Here is a 12,422-nt window from a genome sequence, read left to right as displayed (position 1 = left end):
CCACTGCCTGATTCCAGATAAAAAAAGCAATGCTACAAAAACTAAAACCCCAAGTTGCCATAAGGCAACCCAAATCAGCCTTTACCATCAAGGTTAACAGTTTCTCTTTGAGAGGGTTTAATACCAGAACAAATACATATGTTGAGGGACTCATACTTTATGCCTATCAATAGCTAAATCATTAGACTTCATTGACTGGAGTAGTGGAGGGGGTACCTGACTAAAAAAAATCTGGCTTCTTATGTTCCCTCCAGATTAGACAGTGTCTTATTAAATGAAACTAGAAAATTCTAATATCAGCTTTACACTTTGCCTTCATTACTGGCGTATTGATTTGTAGAGACACTCACTTGAATTATTTAATTGTTTCAGTCTTAGTTGAATCAGTTTAGTTACTACATTTTTCATCTTTGAGTAACTTAATTTATTCTTATTCTGTTTTCAATAAAAACTATTAAAAGCATGGAAAACATTACATTTCCTAGATTTTATGATGGGCTATGAACATGTTGGCCTAGGCAACCTCAGATAACAAATCTCTAAGGCACTTGGCTTTGCTTGCAATTTAAAATTTATTTATGTCTAAGGAATTTATGACCTGAATGCCACACAGTCTGTGCCTTTGTCAAACAGACAATATAGAACCATATGAGAAATAATGGAATAATGAAAATGGAAAAGAGACCAGTATAAAAACTGTAAGCTGGTTTAAAAAAAAATGTCTAGAAACCTGACAGTAGGCTGTTCTGAATGGGAAAATGCTGTGCATGAAGATGATCACTACTGGTGTTCCTCAGCTTTGCATTTGGGACCATTTTTATTTAGTATTTTAATTAATAGTGTTGGTACAAAAAGTAGGAGAGCACTTGTGGGAGTTCCTGACGACATAAGGGAGGCACAGGCAGCATATGCAGAGGGTAGGTCTTACACAGGAATTTTATTCACGGATGACCTTGTTTAAGAGAATAATCAAAATAGATAAAAATTTAATAATATACAGGTACTAGTAATAAAATAAAAAATTACTATAAGCCTTAGCCTTACCTGTGGCCAGTGACAGAGGAAAAACCCATTCTCTTTATTAGTAAATCTAAAGCTGATCCCAAGTCACCTGTGTAACATGGTCATGGACACGGCAGCGCAATGCTAGACTTGGAGAGAAACGTCATGAGGCAGCAGAGGAGTATTAATACCATCGGGTAAGTTGCTTCCTTTAGAACTCTGGTAATGAGTTCTTGTAAGTAATAATTTCCTGTACCAATACTGGTTTGAGGGACTACTATAAAAATATGAGGAATTGAAAGCCTATCTTTTGTAAAGAGAGTAGAAAGGTCGGCTTGTCTAAACAAAGGCGAAGAAGAGAATTATTATTTGCTTTAAGTACTTCAGGAGAACAAATACTCAGACAAGGCAGGAGGAAAGGAGAAAACAATGATCCAGACTAAATAATATCTGCATCACAGATCAACGGTCAGAAACCAGTTGTAGTAAAATGAAAGCTGGAATAAGATTCTGTTACAGTCTTCCAAGAGGAGTTTCAGGGACAACTTACATTTCTGAGACTAAACCTAATCCATTTACCAAAAGGATTTATACTGATATGATTGCTTATGATAGAAATGGCTTGAACTCTTGACCCAGGCGGTTCCTCTTCTCTTATTTCCTTGGAGATTTAACAGAGAGTGGATTTCCTCAGGGCTAGCACAGTATCAGTGCATGTTATCTGACAGAAGACAATGTGCTACTTCAAATCTGATGATACGTGGCTGGAATTCTAACTATACACTGCAATTTTAGAAGGCTCTTAAACTCCTTTCAGAAGTCAGGCTGCAGTTTTTAAAATGGATTTGAGAGAGATTTGTCAGAAGTGGAAAATTTCAAAGTAACCGACTATTCAGAATTCTTTTTTTCACAGTATCTTTTTAATACCAGTTAGTTGGTAAGTCCAGTGAAGATTTTCTGGTATTTTGGTTTTCCCTTAAGCAATGGTTAGCAAGTTTACATTCTATCTCATTAAATTCAGTTACAGTTTTATCCAAATACAGTATTAGTCATGGTATCCTCCTAATATAAGATGCTGAGCTGATAAACATCAATTCACCTTACAGGTGTTTGCATTTGAAGTAGGAATGAATATTTCACTTGGCAAACCCTCTGGGGTTCTTCAGATAAAAGCTATATAAAATGTGATCTGTCATATGATTAGTATATCTTGATAAGGGGTACAAAATGTGAGTTATGCATCACTTGCATTTTCCCCAGTGTATCAAGTCATCTTTCTGCATTTCAGTATCAAGGGACTTACAAGGTTACAACTCCTCAATAGTCTGATTTGAAGTTGACATTTCATGGCAACTGTAAGAAAAATAAATGATGTGCATCTTTTGAAATAAAGAAATTTATGAAAGAAAATTACACTTGTTAAACTCTAGTTGTCACAGATGTCTGTACTGAGAAACTGCATAGAGTAAAAAAAACATTTTGCAGTACAACCCTCAACAGGCTACATTAATGAACAAAAAAAAAAACCCCAAAGCTACTTTCTGTATCTGTAGTTTAGGAACTTCACTGGTGTTGTATATTCACATTCATTCAGATAATAAAACAATTTCCAGGGGAGATAAAGAAGTCAGATGATTACCAAAGTCATTACAAAGATAAAAACACATTTTTGAGCTTGAAAAACATAATTTCAAATGGAGGTTTTGGAAAGAAAAACAACACGTAGTTTCCTACTAGGCATAGTTTACTTGTCCCAAGTTCAGAGCCTCCTAAGCATTAAAACAATAAAATTGCCTTTCTGTGTTTTCATTGAAACAGAGCAGCAACCACACGCACAAAAAACCCAAACCCAAACTCCATTCAAATCTCAAGTTATAGAAACATAATGAACAGCCATTTTTAGTCTGTTTTCCCATCAAAATAATGAACCATGAAAACAGATTTTGCTTGAAACAGTACTCCTATCTCTTGTCTTTTCCTTTTATTCTACCCACAACCTGTTGGTTGATTTGAGAAGTCATCTAGGTCCTATAAATTCATAAAATAGGCAGTTAGAGTGGAAAACACTGATGTACATGTCTTCTTAGCAACAGCAGAGTGAGTCCTGATAAACAGATAAACACCACATGGAAAAGAAAAATTATGTTTTGAATCTGCACTATATTAGATACTGTGGTCACTCAAGTGAGACATGAATGCATAGGAAGATAACATTTTTATTAATACCAGCACTTACAGAACTACTTCTCTGATGTTTTGGTATAAATTAGTTTTTCAGTAAAATATTTTATATATATATATATATGTATTCTTAGGTAATTGTAAAACCTCACTGGCATACTCCAGGCATTTATGTAGCATACAATGCAGCCACAATTTAATTCCTGCAGAAATAATTTACTGATTTTACTCTACCAACAAGAGAGATGCTAATAAAGGTACCCATCAGTCTGGACCCAGATAAGGAAAGCTCTGTGGGGGATGTGGAGGGTCATCACATCGGCCTCCCACTTTGAACATCATAGCTCACAGCTGGGATACAGCTTCCTGCACAATTCATGCCAAAAAAGTCAGGCACCTAGAAGCAGGTTTCACAAAGATAAACAGTGGTGCAATACTTAAGCCAACCAACAGCGAAGACTGAAGAGTTTTTCTCATATCACATCTGTCCCTGATGTAACACACCCAGTTACAGATGTGCATTTCAAACTTTGAGAGATGTGGATTAAGGATATATCTGCACTGCACATGGCCCAGTGTTAACAACAACTGAGCTAGTGCTGGAACTGGAAACAATTAGCTATGTTAGTCAAAGGTTGCGTGAAGGCTAATTAGCTTTGATGGTGGAAAAGTGGTTATGTATTTTGTCCAGTAAAGAAGGCACAAGATATCAAGAGTCCTGGGAACTGAAAAGTTGCATGAATGGCCTCCCTATTACTCCATAAAACTTTTTCTCTCTTTTATTCATTATCTCTAGTCCCCTAGATCTTGATTTTTTTTTTTCTAGCCACTGGCAAGTTTCTAACCTCATGGTAAGTGCACTTTCCTGGCAAATGAGTGACAAAGGTTTGAAGTCCATGGAGCCCAGAAGAGCCAAAACCTAGATCTACTGCTGCACATGGGGCACTTATCACCACTGCTCTCCCCTTCTGCTTTGATACTTCTTTCTGCTGATCTTAATGGTGTCTGTGTGCGCATCCCACCAAGGTCAGATACCTCAGAGGCCACAAAGACACCTGGGTTTATTAATCCCAAAGGGAGATGAATATGTACCAGAGCACTGGGCAATTATTTTGGATTTCATGAAGTTCTCTCAGGAAGCGAGAGGTCAACGTATAATTACAATACCCTTCCCCTACTCCTACCCTTCTTTTGTAAACAGTGGTTTCTTAGGAACGCTGGTAAGTGACTGGTTTTTATATGCATTTACATGCTGAACATGCCATGCAGGAAACCAGGGAATCAGTAAAAACTGTATTCTAGAAGATGTTATACAGCTTCCTTTTCCCAACTTCCAAAAAGGAAACAGTAGTTTATAGAGGAAGCTCTCTCTTGTGTTCATATTAACTTTCTGAAGTTATATTATATAATATTTTTGGAGCTCAAAGAACACTCGATGTCATCTTCTAAATAATTTGGGCAGATTTCTCTATCCAGATAACACATGGGAGATTCAGGTTTGCTTTAAAAAAGAAATAGAAGTACAAATTTACACATGCAGAGTGCAAAAACACATAAACGTATGCCATAAGAAGTGCCCAAAGAAATGAACTTAACAATTAAATGGTAGTTCTGGAGGAAGGAACAAAAGGTTTCTTTCCTTCTACCTGACCCCAAGAAGCCCTTGAAGCCAATTCTGTCCTCATGCATGCACCTTCCTCAGTGCAGCAAAAAAGAGTCCCACATTCAAGTTAAATGAGCTCAGACAGAGGAAAGGGAAAAGCTGTTATTTCTAGTGGTCAGGAACCGAGTGCCCTTTGAGTACATCTCTGCTACTTAACTGATGGAGCTCCCATTTCTCCCTGAGCATGCACATACTTTCAACACACTCTCCTACATGCTGTTTACAAAAATATTTTACAATGGAACTACAACTTTTAGTCGAATTTAGGCCTATAATAGCCAAGTAACTTTTCTTTTAGTAGAGCCCTTAAAAGCAGTCCTTTGACTCCCTGGAAATCTCCAGATCACAAAGTGATAACCTTTCTGAGGCACAAAATGTGGTCTCTTCTCTGTGTCTAGAAACCACAGGCTAGAGACCTGGGGACTGAAAATGACACCAAATTATCTCCTTCTTCCTCATAGAGCTCCTCCATTTACCCATTAATTTTAACAGTGAATAGTTGCTTTGTTGCTGGACTAACTTCTACAGAACACTTAAACTGGCCACTATATTAATCCTTCACAGTGTGCTCTGAACAGAAGGTTAAGCACAAATAGTATCTATTAATTTACGATCAAATAAGGAATTTTCTTATTTAAAATGGTCTGTAAAAACCAGAATAAACATCAACAAGGTGAGTTCTTGTTCCACTCAGCTATTTTTCTGATGGCTGCTCTTATGCAGCTCTTCCAGTGGTTTTCACTGGAGGATGCCCTACATCAGGCTGCATTTTAAAAGAACTGGATTTGGTTCTAGTGCTCTTCCAAGTTAGGGGACCCCAGACTTCCAATTCCCACACTACTTATCTCAATTGCATCTCCTTTTTTAAATCAGCCCACTGTCCTCTCTCAGCTAAGAGTTGAGACCCATCAGTTTTAGCTGTAAAGCTGTAGAGTTAGCTCTACATTCATACACCACTTCTGGTATTTTTTGCCTTACAGTGGGAGAGACAGAATATGTGGTACTTAATAGGTTTTATTAACTAAAGTCCATATGGCAAGAATAACACAGAATTTGGACCATAAAATGTATTTAAAAGTTTTCCCTCCCCTGTCTGATTTACAGGAATGGAACTGTCTGTCTGTATGTAGAAGAAACATAGATAAACAAAGTTCAACCACACTTGAAACGTTTTTCTCTTTTTATGTGACTTAACTGGAAGATAGCTTAAACTATTTTCCAGGAACTACTTGGGAGAAACTACATTCCATCAAGAACCTCTATTTTACATTTGTGAAACTGCAATGAAACCAACATGAATAAAGGAATTGAATACCACAAAACCTTACTTTTGCTGACATAAGTCAAAAAGCCTCTTAAGGTTTCAAGAGAAAATTACACCAGAGGGGACCTCTTTAACTATAATCTTAATTTCTTATGGGAAAGAAAGGATGAGCAGATGCTAACATCACCAGCTGATTTCAATCGGTAATAGAATCATTAACTTTTAAGTAAAAATGTTACCTGCTGAAGTAAAAAAAAAAAATCCAAAACCTGATTGTAAAAACTCCATGTAGTACACAGTGGGCAGAATAAGGGCTGAAGATTTGTCACTGAACATACGACTGAACTCTAAGGTAAAGTACAGTCTAATCAGGTTTTTAGTCCTTAGGATCCTGCTTCTAAGAGCCCTTCACAGCAGGGACAGGAAAACTGGCAGTTCTGCAGGACCCGAGTTCATCATAACCACGCAACAGCAGCTGCAGGAAACGTCCCCGTCTAAGGGCAATGTCCTCATTAAGCAAAGCTTCTGGAAAGGCTCATCAGCTAGTTAAGAATTGTGGCTGTGTGCAGCTAGCATATTTTCCAAGAGTTTTCACTGAATATTGTCACTGCCACAAAGCTATCTCTTTCTGTGCTGAATCAGCGCTTCCAGAACAGACTCGTGTTTGGTACATAAAGCCATCTGGCAAAGGTCCTGGTCAGAGGTGCTGCTTTTTGAATGAATGCAGAAAGAATTTATGCAGGGAGGAAAGAAAAAAGAACACAGGTCAGAAAAATAAAGATGAGAAGGCATGAAAGATGAAAGTGCCATCTGAATCATAAAATGGTAGGTTACGAACAGATTTCTAATCCTGGTCGGCACACCAAACCTCCCCCAAGGCAAATCACTCAATTCTTCTAATTTCATTTTCCTCATTGGTGTACAACTTGCCTGATAGGAACTCTATAAACAACTTACTGTTCCTCAAAGTGCTTTGAAGCTACAAAATGCTTATTAGTAATGATGAGACTGAGATACATTGAAGGAGGTCAGAAAAGAGCAAGAGAAGGGAAACTTAGAAGAACAATTAGAATAATGTGGAAAAGATTTTCAGATTATTTGAGCTATAGTGCAGCAATAAGAGGAAACCCAAACAAAACAGATTCAGAAAAATGTAACAGCAAAATCCTTCCAGCCAAAACTGTCTACAAGAAATGACCACAAAGAGGTTTGTAGGTTAACTACTTGTGACCTTTTGGTCTTTATTATTCACGATAAAGGGTTACTTTCCTAATCTAATTCATTTGCAAGAACAGCAGATTAACAAAAAGGGATCACTATCAACCTGAATCTTCCAGATAATAATTTTCTAGCTCTAAATAATCACTAAAAGAGGAGCAGAAAAGGAACCACAATGATTTCCTTCTAATGCTGTTGATCGGGAATATGCAGAAAGCTAACACAGAAATGTGCTAGAATGCTGTATTTTCATAACAGTTTTTTTAATCCTAAAATAAAACCAGTCAAATAAAAAAGTAATCTTATTTATTTCACCCTACAGTGTTATCCACATATAGAATTATTCAAGATAAGGGGAAAATTATTGGTTGTCTATCTAGCAAGTTAAATCAGATTAAAATACTGTATGAATTTTAAGCAGAACTGTTCCTACACACACTTATTTCAGGGGAATTTAATTCCCTTAGAGAGAATTAAGCCAAAAGAACAAGGCTTACTGAATTGTCAGTAACAGGGTCCCTGAATTAAGCTATGCTGTGTTTTATAACTACTTTTCAAATTTGCTTGGGCCCCAGAAGTCACCTTTTGCCAATCATCAAACACACAATGCTCACCTGCTGTGGCTGCTTATAGGGCGGTTACCTCAGTTCCTGCCAACTCCCATATAGGTACAAGTCTTCAAGTCCCCAAATTTAAATATGTGTACATATGTATGCATACATACAAATGCAGTTTCCTGTATTTTACTGAGAAAAATACAACACAACCTAAAATCCACACTCCTAAATTCTTAGAGAATTAAAATTTAAACCATAAAACAAAAAGGAAAATTTAGCAAATATTTTACCTTACACCATCAGAGGAAGTTAAAAGGTAAGAGATGTTAGGACGAACAGTACTGACCATGTTACACAGAGAAACACCTGAAATCTGTGAAAAACAACACAAAATTATACTGGCCATTATCCAAATCTATGCACCTGTTGACAACAGACATTGTATCTCTCAGTCCAACATTTCCTGCATCATGTTTGCACAAATCTCATTAGCTGCCCCTCATGACTGCCTGGCTTTTTAAATTTTTTTTTTTTTTTTTAAAGGAATAGTGCTAGTTCTAGAGAATTTAGAGGACTTGGGATGTCATCTTTCTACTGCTCACAAAATAATTCTAATTCATTAGTGCAAGTTTTTTTTCCTGCGAGTAGGACCAGAATCTGCCAGACTGCAATGCAACTCTCCATTTGATTCACTGGTTAATCATGCTTGAGAAAGAGGAACCGGCAATAACTTCTGTTTCTAGGTGATGTTGTAAGATCACTGCTCGGTGTTGGTAAGTATGCAGATAAATCTCTCTCTGACACAGAGGGAAAAGAGTGAACCAAGCAATGAGGAGCCTCCCAACCTCACATGTCTACAAGACAAACTCAGAAAATCTTGTTTGCTCCCTCAGATTTATTAGATATTATTTACAAGATTTGTGTGCTACCACTGCCTGTCCTATGATGTTTTATACTCAGCTGGTCATCACTGCATTGCCTGTAACACAGAACTCCAGTCTATTAGCAGGCCAGGGAAAAAAAAGCCATTCTAATCAGATAAAACAATGGAGGCATGACAGACTCATATATTTTCAAGTGTGGCATAAGAACTAACTTTAAAATATTACTTCCATCAGTAATTCTACCCCCAAATCAGATGAAACCTAAAACCAAAATAAAATGAAAAACACAATAAATAAAATGACAAAAAAGTAATTTTGAGCTTGGATACAACTGTACTCTAAAAATATCAATGCATTATGTATGAACTAAAGGCAAGTGACTGACATAGGAGTTTGTCCTTGCAAATAACACGGAATTGCTATCACAATTGCCACCACTGACAGTGTGCCTGGTGCTTCCCCTCAGTGCTCACTGTCAGTGTCATCATCTCTCCATCTCCTCTTACAAGTGTGTTTCTAATCCATTAGCTGAGGAATACGTGTCTATACTCTCTTCCTGGTAATGACAGTCTGCTGCTACACACGCCACACACAGCGGCAGGATCTGCCGTGTTGGAAGTGGAGCATGCCTCCCTGACACAGACTGTTCTGCACAACTTTCCATAGACGATCCCTGAAATGTCTGCTGTGCTGTCATGCTCCCAAGGTCAATATTCATAACTGAATGCTGACTTACTTTTTTTTTTTTTCCTGATGCACACCACGGAAATGCATTACATATTAATATTATTCCCTGAACAAAAGTCACTGTGGTACTTTATCCAAACAACCAGCTAGCCAGTCAGTTTAGGATTAATTCAAATCCCCTCTACTCTTTTTTTTTTTTCTTCTAACATCTGAAGATGGTACCTTGTCCTACTTTTGCAATCTCTTTCTTTTAAGATTGATTTATGGATGCAAGTTTCTTCCATCTGCATATCTATGCAACTTTGGGACCTTGCAGCAGAGCATAAACTTATTCTAAAAATAAGAAGGCTTCACAAAAAAATGAAGCCATATAAGAACACCCATGGTGAGCTATGAGTACATTACACAAAGCACAAAAGGGACCCTATAGAACACAGTAGTGTTCAAGTATTCTAGGCACATTTTTATCTAGCAGATAAAAGACAACTCTTAGTTTTTAAATCTTTACAGGATGAAAAGAAATTCACCTTGGATTAGGGTAAATACCATGTATGAAAAGAGATAGACAACAGATTTCTCTATGGGAGTCATTTCTCTCATGAACTTATTCTGATATTTCTGTGGGTTCCTCTTAACTGAAATTAATGATTCATGACTGCTTTAAACACTTGCACTATTAACTTACTGGATCTGTAAGGAGGAATTTATAACTTCCTTTTGGGAAAGCAGATAAAAAGATCACCTACCAGCATCTACATGAGACTTTATGGGGTTTATATTTTGTTTTGGTTCTTTGTGCATGTCCTATAGGTAGACCATAAATAATTATCCAGACAAATTTTTAAACAAAATACCAAATATCTAGGTACTGGTAACAAAGTGAACATAAAAGTGCGAATCTAAAAGCTATTAATACCATTCACTTTTTTGATAGAACTGGACTGCAAACTCCAGCGTATAGGTTTGCCTCCAAGTAAGGGAAAAAGTTATTTAGAATATAAGTGGTAAGGGTAAGTAAGCATCTACCATGAAAGGAATGCAAAGCCTGGAAGGTTTTGTTTGTTTGTTTGTTTTTAATGTATTGTGTATGGTTACTAGCTAATGAAGAGTACAAAATTGAACTATTTGCATAGAAGCTGCAGTACAAAGAGTTCAAGAACAGTGATGACTTTGGAAAAATTGTGTTGCCAGTCTATTTTAATGCTAAGAAATCATGATTTTAACTTTTACTATCTCCATGCAGAACTCACTGAACTTCAGAGGGAAGGCAAACTGCTGCAAATATCACAGTTGTGATTCTACTGCACATCTTTTTGAACCTAGACCTAAACATGAACCTTGGTTAAATCCACAGGGACAGAGGAAAGAGTGAAGATAGTCTGCCTTGCTAAGCTTGCATACAGAATAATTTTTTCAGCCTTCAGTCCAGACAAGTCTCTGCTAATATTTCTTCTAACTTAAAAAAAAAAAGGTTAAAAAAAATACTCCTTAAAAAAAGGCTCAGAATTGCTGCCACAACAACTCTGCTAGTTTGCTTCCTCTGCAGCTAAAACAGAAAAGTTCTGTTAACTTTCTTTCCTACATACACAGAACACAGTTGGTGATTTCTCATGCAAAAACCTAGCTTATGATTATTGGAAAACTCTGATGAACTAGTAAGTCAAATACTTTTACAAATAAAAAAATCTATGCAAGAAGGGGGACACCCAGAGGACCACCTTAGGCCCCTGCCATCATCTTTATGGCAACAGTAAATCACACTATTAAATTTCAACTACTAGAGACTGACATTCACTCGGCTCAAAATATATTTTTTTATAATTTAGTGTCAGCTTAAACTTTACAGTGAAGGCATAACTTCAATCAAATGAAAGGGAGAAATGATCTGGATCAGTACTCTGAGTTCACTTATCTGTACCACACCATCCCAAGAGGGCCCAATCCATGTATCTCTGTGTCTACTTACTTAATGCTCTGGGTAGACTCAGATGATATTTCAGACAGTTATTACTAAAGAACCTTATTCCTTTGTCAACAACTTACTTCTTCAGCTGTGCTGTTGTTACATCGCTACAGTTAGCATTTCCTAGTCAATTTGGTCAGAAGGTGGCCCAGCTGCAACAAAAGAAGTCAGCATTCACGTTAGTCTTGGCAGCCTAATGATAGATAATCAGCTCAGGTGTGTTATCATCTGAGATGATCCCATTTGCAAATCTGTAGGATCATGGTCTTTGGATCCCTCAAGTTTCCTTCTTGTTTCTTTTTATTCATTCCCAATTACTCCTCTAAATTTTTCCTTTCAATCATCTAAGAAAGCCAACCCTTTTGATCTGCCCTACAAACCTTCTGTATGTGCTCATCCCTTCCCAGTCTTCTAGCCTCCAGGGAATGATGGAACAGCACGGTGAGGAAAATACTTCAGTACTGCCTCGAGAAGAGAAAAAGTGCAGATTGGACATGAAAAGCCTTAGTGCAGCAACAGGCTCCTTAGCAGCTCTGTGTAGGAACTGCAAAGTAAACATGGAATCAGAGAGTATTTCCCTTCTATCTCAAAACAGTAAGCGATACCAGCTGCTTCTCTTTGCAAAAGCAGTGAATGAATTTCCATCTCTGATGGTCTTTGGGGTTGTCAGCCACACTCTTGCTCCCTGGAGAAGTAGGTGACACTACTTTGTTGCACAGAGAAATGGGAAGATTGACCTTAGACTGTCTGCTCAGATATGAACCTTAACTGCTCAGTTTGACTTTAGTTTATAAACTATATTTTTTGCCTCCTGTACTGAACTAAATACTGCAATGTTTGGTTTACAAACATGTCAAGGGAACACTGGTTTTGCCCTTGCCCTACATTTCCCTTTCTCTTCCCAGTTTAGCATCTCTAATATTTTTCCTTTAACATATGACAGAAACCACTTTTTTCACATATTTTAGTAATTTTCTGGAATTCATAGGCTTGTGAGTGGACT

The sequence above is a fragment of the Strix uralensis genome, chromosome 10, assembly GCF_047716275.1.
Source record: "Strix uralensis isolate ZFMK-TIS-50842 chromosome 10, bStrUra1, whole genome shotgun sequence".
Taxonomy (NCBI): domain Eukaryota; kingdom Metazoa; phylum Chordata; class Aves; order Strigiformes; family Strigidae; genus Strix; species Strix uralensis.
Note: the sequence above shows the minus strand (reverse complement) of the source record.